At 41.0% G+C, this 15,889-nt stretch overlaps 1 pseudogene across 1 annotated transcript; it reads left to right on the top strand.

Annotated features, from left to right (window-relative positions):
- Positions 1-950: 950 nt before the first annotated feature.
- Positions 951-2,835, top strand: LOC308338941 (coiled-coil domain-containing protein 22-like; annotated as a pseudogene). The gene has a single exon. The product of its transcript is annotated as a coiled-coil domain-containing protein 22-like (transcript).
- The last annotated feature ends 13,054 nt before the right edge of the window (positions 2,836-15,889 follow it).

Genomic DNA, 15,889 nt, shown 5'->3' with positions numbered 1-15,889 from the left:
TTCCTGCTTAAGAGATGACCCTCACCTATAGTCTATTCTTCACACAGTAAGAAGAGTTGTCCTTTCAGACCACACCTTTCTTCACTCTGACCTCTGTGGTGTCCCCCAACTCACTCAGAGTAAAAGCCAGCTTCATACAGTGGCTCCCCTGCTACTTCACTCATCTCACCTCCTTCAACTCTCCCTCCTTTCCTTCCATTTTGATTATCCTAATCTTCTTGATGTTTCTTGAACATGCCAAGCATAATCTTAAGAGATGTTTGATTGTGCTGTTGCCCCGCCAGTGATGCTCTCCCCGTAGATGAAGATTTGGCTTTGCTTCTCAGTTCAGCTTTTTGCTCACCTGTCGCTTAATCAGTAACGCCTAGCCTGACAACCCTACATGAAATGGCAGTTGCCCTCTCCTCATCCACCCCTGCTGACTCCGCATTCCCATCCTCATTCTTTGCTGTTTCTCCATGGTTTTGATCACAATCTGGTCTACTCCTCATCAGTCTGTTTTATTTACTACTATTATCTTCCCACGAGGAAGAAGACATTGCTATTGCTTATTTTTGTAGCTGTATTCTCAGTGTGTCAGACAATGCTTCAGTAAACATTTTGGGTGAATTAAATGGATTCTAGTTATCATTCATTCCAAAGTGAAGCTGTATTTGCCACTTGGAGGAGTCCAGATCTCTGGATTACTCAGCAATGTCTTACATGTGATTTTGATACTACAGGACAGTTATGCTCTGGGTTCCACCTTTGGGTTTGCATTTGCTAATATGGTATGAAAGAATTAAGCATTGTTTTGTAGTTGTGGTTTGAGTTTGGTAAAATGACACTAGAGCTTAGATATTCTAGGAAATACATCCTCACCTAAAAAATGTTTTTCAGGTTTCAACAGCTGTACCTCTCTTGCTCGGCCCTGCCCTGAACCCGGCTCCAGACCTGAACCAAGCTCCAGCATGGAGGAGGCAGACCGAATCCTCATCCATTCCCTGTGCCAGGCCGGCACAGCAGTTCCTCCAGATGTGCAGAACCTGTGAGCCTTCACCACTGAGTTGTTTGTAGAAGCTGTAGTCCGCTGCCTGCGTGTGATCGACCCTGCCATAGGCTCTGGCCTCAGCCCCCTGCTGCCTCTGGCAATGTCTGACTGCTTCCGCCTGGCCATGAGCCTGGCTCAGGCCTGCAAGGACCTGGGCTATTCCTTGGAGCTTGGCTATCAGAACTTCCTCTATCCCAGTGAGCCTGATCTCCAGGACCTGCTTTTCTTCTTGGCCGAGCATCTGCCCCTGATACCTCTGAGGATGCAGATCAGCCTGCTAGTGACTCAGCTATTCTTCTCCAGGCCATTGGGGGACAAATCCGGGACCAGCTGGCCCTACCCTGGGTCCCACCCCTCCTTCGTACTCCCAAGCTACAGCACCTCCAGGGTTCAGCCTCCCAGAAGCCTTTCCAAACCACCAGGCTGGTCATGCCTGAGTTGAGTTCCAGAGGGGAGCCCTGGGAGTTCCAGGTGAGTCCTCTGGTGCTACCAACCCCCACCCAGGTGCCCCAGCCTGCAGGGAGGGTGGCCTCACTCCTCGAATGCCATGCCATCCAGCTTTGCCAGCACATGGGCGGGGACCACCCTGGGGATGAGGACTGGGTCCACCGGGCAAGCTGCCATCCCACCCAGGAAGATACATGGGCTCAGAGGCAATGGCTACAGAAGCACCTGGCTGAGCATCTCTGCCAGACCTGGGGCCAACTAGGGGCTCCCCCACAAACTGGAGACCTGGAAGAGCTGCTGCAGGCCTAGGGTGCTGGGGCCAGGACTGGTGCTTCCAAGGCCTCCCACTTCACACACTTAGAGAAGTTCACCTTTCATCTGGAGCCTGAGATACAGGCAGCCCAGGTGTCTGATGTGCCTGCCACCTCCCAGTGGCCTGAGCAGGACACGAAGGCAGCTCAAGAGTAGGAGCTGGAGTTTCTCCAGGAGCAGCTAGAGGGAGTGAACCACAGCATTGAAGAGGTTGAAGCCAACATGAAGACCCTGGGAATCACCTTCATGCAGGTGGAAACTGAGCATCACCAGAATGAGCTCAGCACCGCGGAGCGTCAGCAGGCCCTGCACTTGAAGAGCTGGGCAGTGGAGCTGCTGCCTGACGGGGCGGCCAACCTTTCCAAGCTGCAGCTCATGGTGGAGAGTACTGTCCAGCGGGTCTTCCACTTGGCGGGTCAGTGGGAAAAGCACCAGGTCCCTCTCCTGGCTAAGTACCGCCACCTCCGAAAGCTCCAGGATTGCAGAGGGTTGGAATCTTCTCGACGGCTGGCAGAGATCCAGGAGCTACACTAGAGTGTTCGAGCAGCTGCCAAAGAGGCCCAAAGGAAGGAGGAAGTCTGTAAGCAGCTGGTGTCAGAACTGGAGACCCTGCCTAGAGACGTGTCCCGGCTTGCCTATACCCAGAGCATCCTGGAGATTGTGGGCAACATCCGGAAGCAGAAGGAAGAGATCACTAAGATCTTATCAGACACAAAGGAGCTTCAGAAGGCAATCAACTCCCTGTCTGGGAAGCTGGATCGGACATTTACAGTGACCGATGAGCTTGTGTTCAAGGATGCCAAGAAGGATGATGCCGTTCGGAAGGCATACAAGTATCTAGCTGCCTTGCATGAGAACTGCAGCCAGCTCATCCAGACCGCTGAGGATACAGGCACAATCACGTGGGAAGCTGGAGATCTTGAAGAGCAGATAGAGAGACAGAGATGGGGAAGAAGACCCTCAGCAACCTGGAGAAGATCCGCAAGGACTACCGAGCCCTTCGCCAGGAGAATGCTGGCCTTTTGGGGCGGATCCCAGAGGTCTGAGGAGACCCCCGCACCACTCTGCTCCTGTCCTTGGGCAGGGAGTTGGGACACCAGGGGCAATGGCCAAGTGCATGCCCTAGCTGTTCCCTCTTATTGGCTGCACAGCTCCTCTTATAGCCTTGGCCCCAGACCCCTGCCCACCTGACCCCAACCCTTATCTGGGGTGATTGTCCAGATTGTTGGAACTTGGCTGCAGTTTATTGAAGAGGTCACTGGGGTTGTGGCCTTGGATCCCAAATAAATGAAGGGTTCTGTATGCAGTCAAAAAAATGCTTTTCAGAGGTGCCTGGGTGGCTCAGTCAGTTAAGCACCCAACTCTTAATCTCAGCTCAGGTCTTGATCTCAGGGTTGTGAGTTCAAGCCCCAGGTTGAGCTCCATGCTGGGCTTGGAGCCCACTTTAAAAAAAAATGTTTTTCAGGCAGGTCTGTTGACATTGTTGGGAAAGTACCAGTAATAACTAGTAGCTATGCTTGGTATCTGCTTCCAGGAAAGTACTAAGAGTAACAACCTTTGATGTCCTCTTGAGCTCAGCACTATACCCAGCACCATGCCAACTCTGTTACTGACAGGTTTAGATGAGGTGACATCTGTCCCTTCTGGTCATATGCCACTTTGGTTCTGCTCCATCCAAGCCGCTAAAGGGATTGTGGACAGTATTATTTCAGGTCTTCTTCAATGATGAGTGAAAACACATAGAGATACATATATGAGGGACACAACTGTTGGCACATATGGAATGATTTTGGGGACAGATTTAATACCTCAGTCCCACTAAGAATAAGTTATTTCAACATCAAAATATTTTTTAGTTCCAAAAGAAATATTTTTTAGTTCCAGACCAAAGGAATATTCTTAGACAAGGAAAGTATAGAATGGGAGTCAGATTATTTTGAAGGAACACTACATTAGAATCATAGAATCTTGTCCCTTACTTGGATGGCTTTATAGTTGGATTTTTTCCTATGTTTGCATCAGTCAGAACCCTCATTAGCACTCTGTTCCAGGTATGATGGACCAAGAAGATCTAAACATGTTCTGTACCCTCCTTACTGACATTACTGAAATTTTTTTGTACTTCTAAACGTAATTCAAATCCTGCCTTTTTCATAAAGCTTTCTCTATTACCCTTAATTTAACATTAATCCTTTGCCCCTTTGGACATTCATAACCCCCCACACACACACACTTTCATAGCTATAAACTATAAACTCATATCTGAATTTGCAAGACTCTGGACATTAGGGACTACACATTCTTTCGATTTCCCACTCTGTAGGTAAGTCAAGTCCCTGGTGTCTTTAAACAATGACTATCAGTCTCTGCTTTAATCCCTTCTATCACCAGGTCCTACTGGCCTGCTCTTTTGGTGTGGATTTGGCTTTCCACTGACAACAGCCTGGACCAGGCAAAATTTTCCTTATCCAGTATTTGAGCTGCATGAAGCAGACTTTTGTTCGGGATGATTTGTTAAAAGAAAAAACAAAACAAAACAAAACAAAACCCTGGCCTAACAATAATACAGTGATGGCCCACAAAAGGATTTTTTTTCATTGAAAATTGAGGGAGAATATGTACTATAATTACCAGGAGCTCCAGGGAAGAACTCGATGGTAGAGATGGTGTTTCAAGAGATTAAGGGATTTTTTTAAAGTCATCTTTTCTTTTTCAGGATTTGGAACAGCTTAACTGCCATAAACAGGTTTTCTGGAGAAGTTTCTTGGGAAATGGCTACTGGGGTTAAATCCCAAATGCTATCTTTTAGGTGGATGCCCTTGTTCCGTGTTCCCGTTGACCTGGGACACATGTTCTTCTAACATATACTGCACTTTGTTGTAATTATTGTTCAATGTGTATCTTCAATGCCAGACTGTGAATCTGGAGAGCCTAGTAATCAAGGTTGTCTTGTCAATCACTCAATTCCCAGGGCCAGCAATTTCTTGCAGAGTGGATAAATGGCTGTGTGTGTTAACAGTGTGAAGTGGGTTAGCCAATACTTTGGGAATTGGTGTGTGTGGGTGTCTTTTTGTTTGTTTTGTTTTGTTTGTTTTTAATGGCTGACCACCAAGATACATGCTCCAGAGTAAAATTTATCAGAATTAGTTTCCCTTCTATACAAGGTGGACATTTAAAACAGTACAATTTAAAAACTTGTTTTATGACAGCCATGGATGTATTACAGTGGACAAAATAGTTTATCTGAAATGCTATCCAGAACTAAAATTATAGAGAATTGAAGTTTGGAAATAAGTTGCAGTGAGCATTGTACAAGGGGGAAATTATGTAAACAATTAGACATTAATTACTTTCTTATTATCACTCTCCTAAAAACGAAATAGGGGATACAAAAAATATATGTATAATGCTGATGTAAGTCATGGGCTTGGAAAGCTCAACAGTGCAACAGAAAGAATAATGTAGTAAATGATTGATTGATAGATTGAATTGCTTGGAATAACTGCAAATAGGTAGGTGCTGATGGAGTAAACACCTGGAATTATTGCTTGCTGTGGTGTGAATTGATTAAACAATTCACAATTCAATTAATTAAACAAATATTGATTGAATACTCATTAGGATAGCCGTAGTAACAAATGATTTACATCCATTAATTGATTTGATCTTCTCAGACATCTGATTAAGTATTTTTATTTTTCATTTCACAAATGAAGAAATTAAAGGTCAGTTATGTTGAGTATTTTTTCAGAGATGATATAGCCAATAATTGGCAGAGCTGGAGTTTCTATTCAGCTAGAATTTTTCCAAAAATCTAAGTGGTTTTAATCATATCATGATGGAAATAGAAGAAAGAAGAACCAAACTTTGTACAAAGACCAAAAAGAAGGACATGTCTGAGTAACAGAAAGATAATTTGGGGTAGCAAATAATGATGGGAAAGGGTGGCCATGGTTATTGAGGTATGCAAAGGAAGTTTGGAGACATAGCTGAAAGATATATGTGAGATACATTGGTTTATAAACAGGGAAGGGGTGCTCTTTGAATTGTTCTGTAGATGATTCTGGCTGCAATGTAGCTATCAGGAGACCAGTGAGGAAGTGAGAGATGCTGAAACAGCCAGTGGCGGATAAGCCCATCAAACTCACCTCATCCAGACGAAGGCAGAGAGAATACACCAGTGACTTTATGGGATTCCTCCAGAAGAATCATGGATCTTGATAAACCATGTGTGATTTTAAGGTCTTTCTCAATTTAAAGGTTATAACTTTGAGGAAGAGAAGATATTAAGAGGAATTGAATAATTTTGGATACAAATCAGTTTGAAAAATAAGTGTTTTACAAACCATAATTAATATACTAATGGCAAGGAAAAGAATGTTTTAAGAATCACCTGACCTTAGGGGCATCTGGGTGGCTCAGTTGGTTAAGTGGCTGGCTCTTGATTTCAGCTCAGGTCATGATCTCAGGATCCTGGGATCCAGCGCCACAAGCAGGCTCCCTGCTCAGTGGGGAGCCTGCTTCTGGATTCTCTCTCTGTTTGCCCCTCCCCCTGCTCATGTGCGCTCTCTCTCTCAAATAAATAATCTTTAAAAAAAAAAAAAATCACCATATCTGAGGTGCCTGGATGGTCCGTTGGTTAAGCTCCAGCTCTTGGTTTCATGATCTCAAGGTTTTGAGATCAAGCCCTGCATTGGGCTCTGAGCTGAGCATGGATCCTGTTTGGGATTCTCTCCCTCTGCTCCTCCCCTCTGCTCACTTATTTCATTCTCTTTCTCTTTCTGTATCTTAAAAAAAAAAGAAAAGAAAAGAGAAGAAGAAAAAAAGAATCACCTGAACAATATAAGAACAAAGTTTTTGTTATACAGAGTATACAGGACAAATTAAAATTTTCCTTCCTCCTTTCCTACTCCCACCACAAAAGTAAGCAAGAGTGATGACTTATGTTTTTCATCTTCTAGTTCCTTTTCTACGTAATTCTATGCTATATATATATATATATATATATATATATATATATATATATATATGGTGTACTTTTAACGATTGCAAAGCATCCCATAGGAAATATATATTATAACTCCCTTAACCTTTTCTTTTTTTTTTGAAGGATAATTAGGTTATTTCCATTGTCTTGCTGTTACAAATAATGCTGCAATAAATATTATTGTGCCCTCATCTTTGTATTCATGTATTGATAAATGCATACAGAGACATTTTCTGATGAATTCCCACATGCGTATTTATTGGATAAAGAGGTATGTATACTTTAAATTTTGACAGATATTATAGACCAGTTACTTTCCAAATTGACTTCAACTATTCATGTACCTAACCAATATATGAAAATGCCTCTATCTTCCTTCTTTTCAATTTACTTCTTCATTGTCTTTTAAAATGTGAACATGACAAAACATAGCAAATAAGTTGGGAATTAAAATATTGTAGATAGCAAACATAGCACTGACTGTTGTGTTCTACCCCTAGTCCAGCCTCCTGCCTTCTCTGATAGAGATGATTGAATTTAAATTTTGTGTTTATTATTTCCTTGTTCTTCAATTTCCTGGCCTTTTAATTTATTTTTTTATTTTAATTTTTATTTTTTAAAGATTTCATTTTATTTATTTGAGAGAGAGATAGCAAGAATTGAGCATGAGCAGGAGAGGGAGAAGAGGGAGAGAGGGAGAAGCAGGCTCCTACCTGAGCAGGGAGCCCAACATGGGGCTCCATCCCAGGACCCTGGGATCATGGCCTGAGCCAAAGGCAGATGCTTAACCAACTAAGCCACTCAGGTGCCCCATTCCTGGCCTTTTTAAACTAATAGAGGGTGCTGTCTAATAGAGGGTGCTGTCTGTTTTTGAATATAAGAAAACAGTGTCATACCACCTAGCCTGTACCAAGTATCAACTGACAGGAATGATGAAAGAAAGACATAGCAGTTACTGGGAATTTTAACACCTCTTTCAGAAATTAGGAAATTAAAGAGGCAGAAAAAGCAGCGATTTTGAACATTAAGAAATATTAATAATAATCTACACTCAATGAAGAGAAACAGTATTTTTTTAAGCACACACATTGACCCCTCCCCCCCCCAAATTGGTCCTATATTAGGACACAAAGATAGTTCCAATAAATTTCAAAGAATGTTCTTGTAAAATCCAATGCATTTGGAAATAAAATAATTACTAAATAACTTTTGGGTTAAAAAGGAAATAGTAAAGAAAATTAAAAAGTATTGAGAATGAATGATAAATATATTACAAGGCAAATTTGTGAGATAGTGAAAGCAGTGCTTAATGGGAAATGTGGAGCCATAAATACATTTATCAAGAAAGAAGAAAGGTGAAGGTAAATTAACTGAGTTCTCAATTCAGAAAGTTAGGGGAAAATGATTAAACTGAAATGGGCAAGAAGAAACAAGAAAATAATAGAGGGGGCACCTGGATGTCTCAGTTGGTTAAATATCTGACTCTTGATTTTGGCTCAGGTCATGATCTCAGGGTTGTGAAATTGAGTCCCAAGTTGGGCTCCGTGCTCAGTGCAAGTCTGCTTAAGACTCTCTCCCTCTCCCACTGCTTCCACCCCACTCATGCTCCCTCCTCTCTCTCAAAAAGAAAAAAAGAAAAAAAAAAGAAAGAAAAGAATATAATAGAGATAAAATTCAGTGAAATTTAGACAATAAATAAATAATAAAGAAATTAACAAATGGAAAGCTGATTCTTCCAAAGGATTATTAAAACACTTCTGTGAGGACTAACCCTTGCCCCCCAAATAATCCAGAGAGAGAGAGAGAATATGCAAATAAACACATAAACACAATGGAGAATGGAAAGGTAAAAATAGCTACAGGATAAAAATTTATTATTTTTTTAAATTTTTTAAAGATTTTTATTTGAGAGCACAGGAGAGGAAGACAGAGCATGAGCTGGGGGCTAGGGGAAGAGTAGGGGGAGAGAGGGGAGCAAATATCCCTGTTGAGCAGAGAGCCTGACTCAGACTCAATCCCAGGACTCTCCGGTCATGACCTGAGCCCAAGGCTGAAGCTTAACCAACTGAGCCACCCAGGTGTCCTGAGAATAAAAATTTAAAAGGAGTACATAACTACATGATTTTTAAAGGTGTTAGGAATCATCATAAGCAATGAATTTGAAATCCTGATGAAGTGGATAAATCCCTTTAAAAATATAGAAAATTCAAAAAAATAAAGGAACCAGAAAAATGATGTCGGGTTCATTCCCTAGAACAGCCTTTGTATTTTCCTAGCATCTGGTTTACAACAGAGATTATCATTCATTTGTTGAGTAAGATAATAAATGAGTGAGTGAATGAAGGTTGCCAAGATACCTCCTGTGACACTGCAGGGCAGTCCAGCAGCCGCGGCAAGGTCCTGCTTTGATGCTGAAATGCATAGGATGGGAATTGAGATGGCTGAGATAGGAACATTCTAGGCAGGAGGAGGAATGAAGTGGGGAGCAGGATGGCAATAGCTCCAAGATTTAAGATCTTTTTAAAAACAGTCTTTGAGAAGAGGAAAATGTTCATGCAAACAAAATATTTTCCCTTTTCACGAACTGCCTTAATTTGGGGATAACCAAAGTGAGGTTTCCTTTTTGCCTTTTCATGCACAGCATCCTAAAGCCAATTTCCATGAAATTAGAAGAACAGATTTACTGAGAGCAAGGCAGCTTCTTTGGGGTAACATTGAAGAGCCTGAGGGAAATCTGAATAAATAAGAAGCCTCTATTTTTCTTCCCGTTGCTGAATGACAGTTGGCTCTGGATGTACAAGTGAGCTTAGAAACAGAGAGATACCACTGTGGCCACATATTTCAGGAAATTGTTGAATAAGTTAAATATAAATTTCAGATCAAATTAAGGGAAACAACTTAGTGGAATGATAACGGTGTTAATGGCACTCTCAGTTGGTGCCATTTCAAGGTGTTTAACTCAAGTTAGGAAGTGGGCTATACCCACCAGGTACAGACCCTGTGCTTGTGGCCGTTCCCAGGGTGCACAGCTGGCCCAGATCACCAAGCAGCTGTATGTGGGAGGGAAACTCGCTTTTGTAAGGAAAATATAGATTCTCCTCATCCCAGGTGTTTGTGTTCTAAAGACTTTGCTTTCCTGTTAACATAGTCAACACACCAGGAAAGGTGAGACCTAATGACATCTGTGCTGGATTGACTCCTGGATCCCACTGTTTTAATGCAAACTTTGTCTTCCCACCTGTCCCTCCTTACTCTCCTTCAACCAAAATGCTCTTCAAGGGGCTACTTAATGCCCCAGCTCCACAGAAGTCTTGGAATTCAATTCTGTTCTCTTCAGCATCTGCCCTCTTTCCCCTGACTTCTCTCCATACATCAGGGAAAAAAAATATTTTTTAATTTCCTTAATATTTATGGTTTCAGGGATGCCTGGGTGGCTCAGTTAGTTAAGCGGCTGCCTTCAGCTCAGGTCATGATCCCAGGGTCCTAGGATCGAGTCCCACATCGGGCTCCTTGCTCCACGGGGAGCCTGCTTCTCCCTCTGCCTCTGCCTGCCTCTCTGTCTGCCTGTGCTCACTCTCTCTGACAAATGAATAAATAAAATCTTAAAAAAAAAAACAAAACTTTATGGTTTCAGAGGAGAGATGTATAAGGTTAAAGGCTCCAGGTTGGAAAAGAAAGTGTCTAAGGTATCAAAGATGGGTTAATCCTTAATTTATAAAAGATAAATTGCTGCTTTACATTCTGTGCCTTGTCTCTCAGCCATTACCGACTTTGTTTGTTTGTTTAGGAAAATTAGCGCACTCCAGGGCTGCTTGCTCTACTCAGTGTTCCTTCCTCTTGATCTTGTAAAATCCTGAATCCTTTATGCCCCACTCGAACTCTAGTCAGGCAAATCCTTAATTCACTCTGCTTTAGTTTTCCTACCTGGGCCAATTTTTAGTACATTCTACTCTATGAAGGACCGAACTTTTTAATTTTTTCCTTAAGCTCACCCTTGGCCTTCAGAGCCTCTATGTTGCTGACATTAGGTAAAACATTTAAAAATCTGTAGATATGATGAATATTTGAAACAAACTTAACAGATAAATGGTTATGTATTTATAACCATTATATAAAGCTCAATACATAAAAACTTCATGCAAATTTATGAGAATGTCATTAAGACTAAAAAGAGAAAATATAATATATAAATGTACAAAATCCAAAAGAAATAATGCAGATATCTGAAATATTTATCACATTCTAGTAACTGCAGAAATGCAAATGAAAATATTGAAATTAACCTTTTGCCTATAAATGAACAAAGAATAAAATAAATATTATTAATGTTGGAGGGCACTATGAAATGGTTGCTTTTATAGACTATTTGAATATAAATTACACAAACATCTTAGGAAGCTATTTAGTAATGTTGGTAACATTAAAAATATGTATCCCTTTTATGTAGTTTTTCCCCTCTGAAGAGTTTATACTAAAGAAATAATCAGAAATGTTCAAAAAGACGAATGCATAATCACGTTTATTTATAAGAGAAAAATACTTTTTTAAAAAGTAAATGCTGATAAATAATAGAATTATTTAATTAATGTCACTCCATAGAAAATGGAAGATTATTCAACAACTGAAGATTTTGTTTACAAAGATCTTTAATTATGTGAGAAAGTTCTTATAATACTAAGTGAACAAGCTGGGTAGAATGACATTTGAAGTAAAATCTTAAATATATCTGTCCTATGTCTCTGTGACTTCCATCTAACTTATATTTCCTCTAGGGAGCTTGTTCACTCCGTCTCTGGTTAAATATGGAGAGTTGATTTGTCCCTCTATCAAAAGAACAATTTTACTTTGATCTTGCTTCCTAATTTCTCAAGTATGAACCCAAGGTCTTAGTGGTACAAGTAATCCTAGGTCTTTAGTATCAGTCAGTCATCATTCAGTCAGTCAACAAATGTTTATTGGTCACAAGCAACATGGGTTAAATTCAAATATTTTTAGGTGCTAGTGAGTCACCATTGAAGAAGAGAGTGAGAGAGAATCTGCTTTAAGGAATTTATGCAGATACCTGCCATGTGTATGAGGGGTAGGAGGCAAAGCAAGTAAAAGAATACTGAAAACCAAGAAGTCATTGGAAGAAGATCGGCTAGAATAATAGTAATAAGGTAGAGCATGGAAGCTGGTGAGTGGTTTTACCGAGGCTGGCTGAGAGAGGCCTCTGAGCAGGTGACATTGGATGTGAAATCTGAGTAATGAGCAAAGGAAAGGACAAATGCAAAGACCTTGGAATGGCATGTTAGAGGGACAGAAAGAAGGTTGGTGTAGTTAACTAGGGCAGGGGTAGTGGAGACAGATGGGATTGGAGAACTGGACAAAGATAAATTCATGGACCGTACTAAAAAGATTTGTTTATTCATATTTTTTAAATAATTGGAAGCTATTAGAGGGTTAGTAGGAGGGAAGAGATATGATCAAATTTATTCTTAAGTTTACACAAAGTAAGTGATTAAGACCATCCTGGGCATAATGGGGTAAATGAATTGTGTGAGGCAAGAAGGAGGGAGACCTGATAGCAGCAGACTATCGCAGTAGTTACGATAGAGATAAAAGTGTTTGAATTGAGATCACGTCATTGAAGATGGTGAAATAAAGTCACATTCAGACTATTTTGAAATCTACCCTATGGGATTGGGACTCACTGATGAATTAGATATGAAAGATAATGAAAAGAAAGGAACCCAGATTTTTGGCCTGAGCAACTAAGTTGTTAATGCACTGTGTAGGGATGCAGTTGGAGTAGATTTGGGAATTTGGCAGAGTCCAATAAAGAGGAAGAAATTGATGTGGGAGAGAATAGGGTGATTCAGAAATGAATTCCTTTCTAGTATATTATGGAGACAGAAAACAGAGCTCCAGTGAAATCAGTTGTCTAAACTATTAGTATGTGTACTTCTTTCATGCAAATGATGAAAAGATAAAATAACCCTCATCTACTTTAATCTAATTTCTCTATCAAGTCCATGGTGAAGTGATCAGCTGAGAATATGGAGGATATGGAGAGGAAGGGGGAGGTTTGGGAGAACAGTGTGAAATAAATCATCTGAGAGTATGGAAAATGAATTTAACCAGGAAAGTGAGGAAATGTTAGTGATGTTTCAGAACTATAGCCAGAAACTTTAAGCCCTGTCACCATGGTTCTGTCATTTTATTTTTCCCCTGGGCAAAATTCAATGGGCCATATGCAAATATGAAAGAAGCACATGTTTGGATTTAAATAAGATTGAAGTTCTATGAAGTAGGTAGAATGGAGAATAGAATATGTCAGGAGGAAGGATTGGAGAGTTAGGGGTTTACTTATTATGGATTCTACACTGGGTTAGGAAGAAAGCGAGGAGGATAAATTATTGGAAAGTTAAAGTGGGGAGGGATCAACAGACAGAAGACTTCACCAAGAACATGAAATTGTTGGCATGGGAAGATTAAAGGAAATGAGCTGAAGGACAGGACATCATTGACTTTTAAACCAAGATTTTAATGGAGTGTAGTCATTGATGATCACTAGGATAAACTTTAACACAAGTGGGGTCAAGAACTATAAGATCATCTACATAAATTTTAAGGTTTCTGAAAAATACTGAAAATATGGTTGATAGGGAGACAGTGAACAGTATGTTGAAATTTTAACTCAAGGAAGGGGAGTGACTAGGAGATCAGGCACTGAAAGTAGGAACAGTAATGGCAAAACCTGATGACATATACAATAAATGTGTTTTGAAGGAGAAAGTGGGAAAGGTAGTTTGGAAGCATTCTATGGAAAACATGGGGAACTCCTACCCCAATCCTAAGCCATCTTTCCCAACTTATGCCATTCTTGGGATGGGGGAGGGTAGAAGTCATCTATACCCGGGATGCTGCAGGTGAAATGATATTGTTGGAGCAAGTCAATTTCAGTTAGAGGAAAAAGCAAAAGGGACATTTAGAGAATGTATTTTGAGAGTGTATGTGGGGTGGGGTGTCTTGAGGAGAGACTCTGAATTCCAGAGGTGCAGTGGAAGAGCTTGGGAAAGCAAGGAAGGATGAGAGGTAGGGATAGTACAGAAAAGGAAGACAGTGCACAAATGTGGGATTAGATGAAGAGGCTTGATTCCCACTGGTACCTGAAATAAACAGGAATGTGAAGCCGATGTCATTGGTCCTAGATGCCAGAGTCCTCAGGCTTGAAGTCCATTTGAGTACCCAGTAATTTCAGTCTACGCAAGTTTAAATTGAAGTAACTTTCAACAGGAAATTCTATCCCTACAATGTCACTTGCTCTTCCACAGGCATGGTGTGAGGGAGTTAATGGGGCTGGCGGGGGCATCAGGAATGCCAAGGCAAGTCATCATGAAGGAAACAAGTGACAGAATGGATTATCACACTGGAATCTGAAAACACCCAAATCAACAAAATTTAAAAAGCAAACAAGAAGCAAGAATAGGAAAACCAGACTGAGGTCCCTAGTATAAATAAAAGGTCCCTAGTATAAATAAAAAACCAGACTGGTATTTATTGGAAAGTTACGAGGGACAAGTATTTTACCAGTATGAATTCATTTACTCTTCACACAAGCTTCAAAGGTTGATACTTAACCACATCTTACATATGCGAAAACAGAACTACGGAATGGTGAACATTAGTAAAAGGCACCCAACTAAGATGTACCTGTCAGGAAAGGAACATAGAGCCTGGCTCCGAAGCCCAGTGCCTGCACCTCCCTGCTGGGCTACAACTGAAGGTTTGTGTACCCAGATACATGTTGCCCAAGCCGGGCTCTGAGAAATCATCCCCAATTTCAAGTTTTCCCTTAACAAGATGGTCACCAAGCACAATTGGTTATGACCTTTATTTATTTATTTTTTTTAAGGTTCTGTTTATTTGACCGAGAAAGAGGGAGAGAAGGAACACAAGCAGGAGGAGTGGGAGAGGGAGAAGCAGGCTCCCCACTGATCAGGGAGCCCAATGCAGGCCTTGATCTCCAGATCCTGGAATTAGGACCTGAGCTGAAGGCAGACACTTAATGACTGAGCCACCCAGGCACCCCTGGTTCTGACCTTTACATGTTCTTGTTCTGGTGACCTTTGTTCCATGCCCACTGCTCCCATCCTTCTCCAAGCCCTCTTTCACCAGGATTAGAGCAATTACTTCCTAAAAGGCCTCCCTGTGTCTTGCCGTGGCCTCTCCAACTTAAGCTCCTTAGCAGAACTGAAGAGATCTTTCAAAAGCACAACTTCATTATATCACTTTCAGGCTTAAAACCTTAGTATTGCTTTCCCTTGCCCTTGGGATAAAATCAACTCCACAGTGAAGTTTGAGAAGCATCTATGATTTCACCCCTGCTCTCTTCTTCAGTTTATTTATTTTCTCCCTGCCCTGTGAACTAGGTACGTCACCCGTACTGGACTTGTTTCAGTTCAGAAGATGTGTGTTCCCCCGCAATCTTGGCTTTTCACAAGATGTTTCCTCTGCCTTCAGTATGCTATCTGCCACTCTCTCCCTCCCCCATTTGTCAAAACGTTTTCAGTTTCCAGTAACTGAAAATCTAGCTAACGATGGCCACATTGATGAAATATGTATAATATCCTACTAAGAATTCCTAATGTTTTCAGGATTCAAAGAACCAGCTTTTCCCCACATTTTTATTTCACTCTATTTAGAGTGTTGGCTTTTAGCATTGAGTTTATTACTTCTGGGTCCAAGATAGTGGATGCAGATTGTGTTGAACATTATGATAAACCACCCAAATCCATTTTGATGAAAGCACCCACTGAATCAGCCTTTAGAAGTGGTGTTAGGAGAATAGCCTTTAGCTGTCAGCTCCTTTGAGGATTGCCTTGGCTGCAGAGAGCCACAGTATACAAATTACAGACCTTCCTGGGATGGTCTAACTATAATCTAGTATATTGCATATAGTGTATGATGACCTGGCTATCTTGTCCTAATGGGGAACAATTTTGAAGAATCTTTCCAGTTTCAAAATTTCTGGTTGCTAAGGCATTATATTCACCTTCTCACTCTATCCAATCCAGCTTCTGTCCCTTTTCTTTTATAGGTGTGATCTCGAGTGTATTTGCAAACATCCT

Source organism: Martes martes, assembly GCF_963455335.1.
Source record: "Martes martes genome assembly, chromosome: 2".
NCBI lineage: Eukaryota > Metazoa > Chordata > Mammalia > Carnivora > Mustelidae > Martes > Martes martes.
The sequence above is the reverse complement of the archived record's forward strand: the minus strand, read 5'-3'. Positions and strand labels throughout refer to the sequence as shown.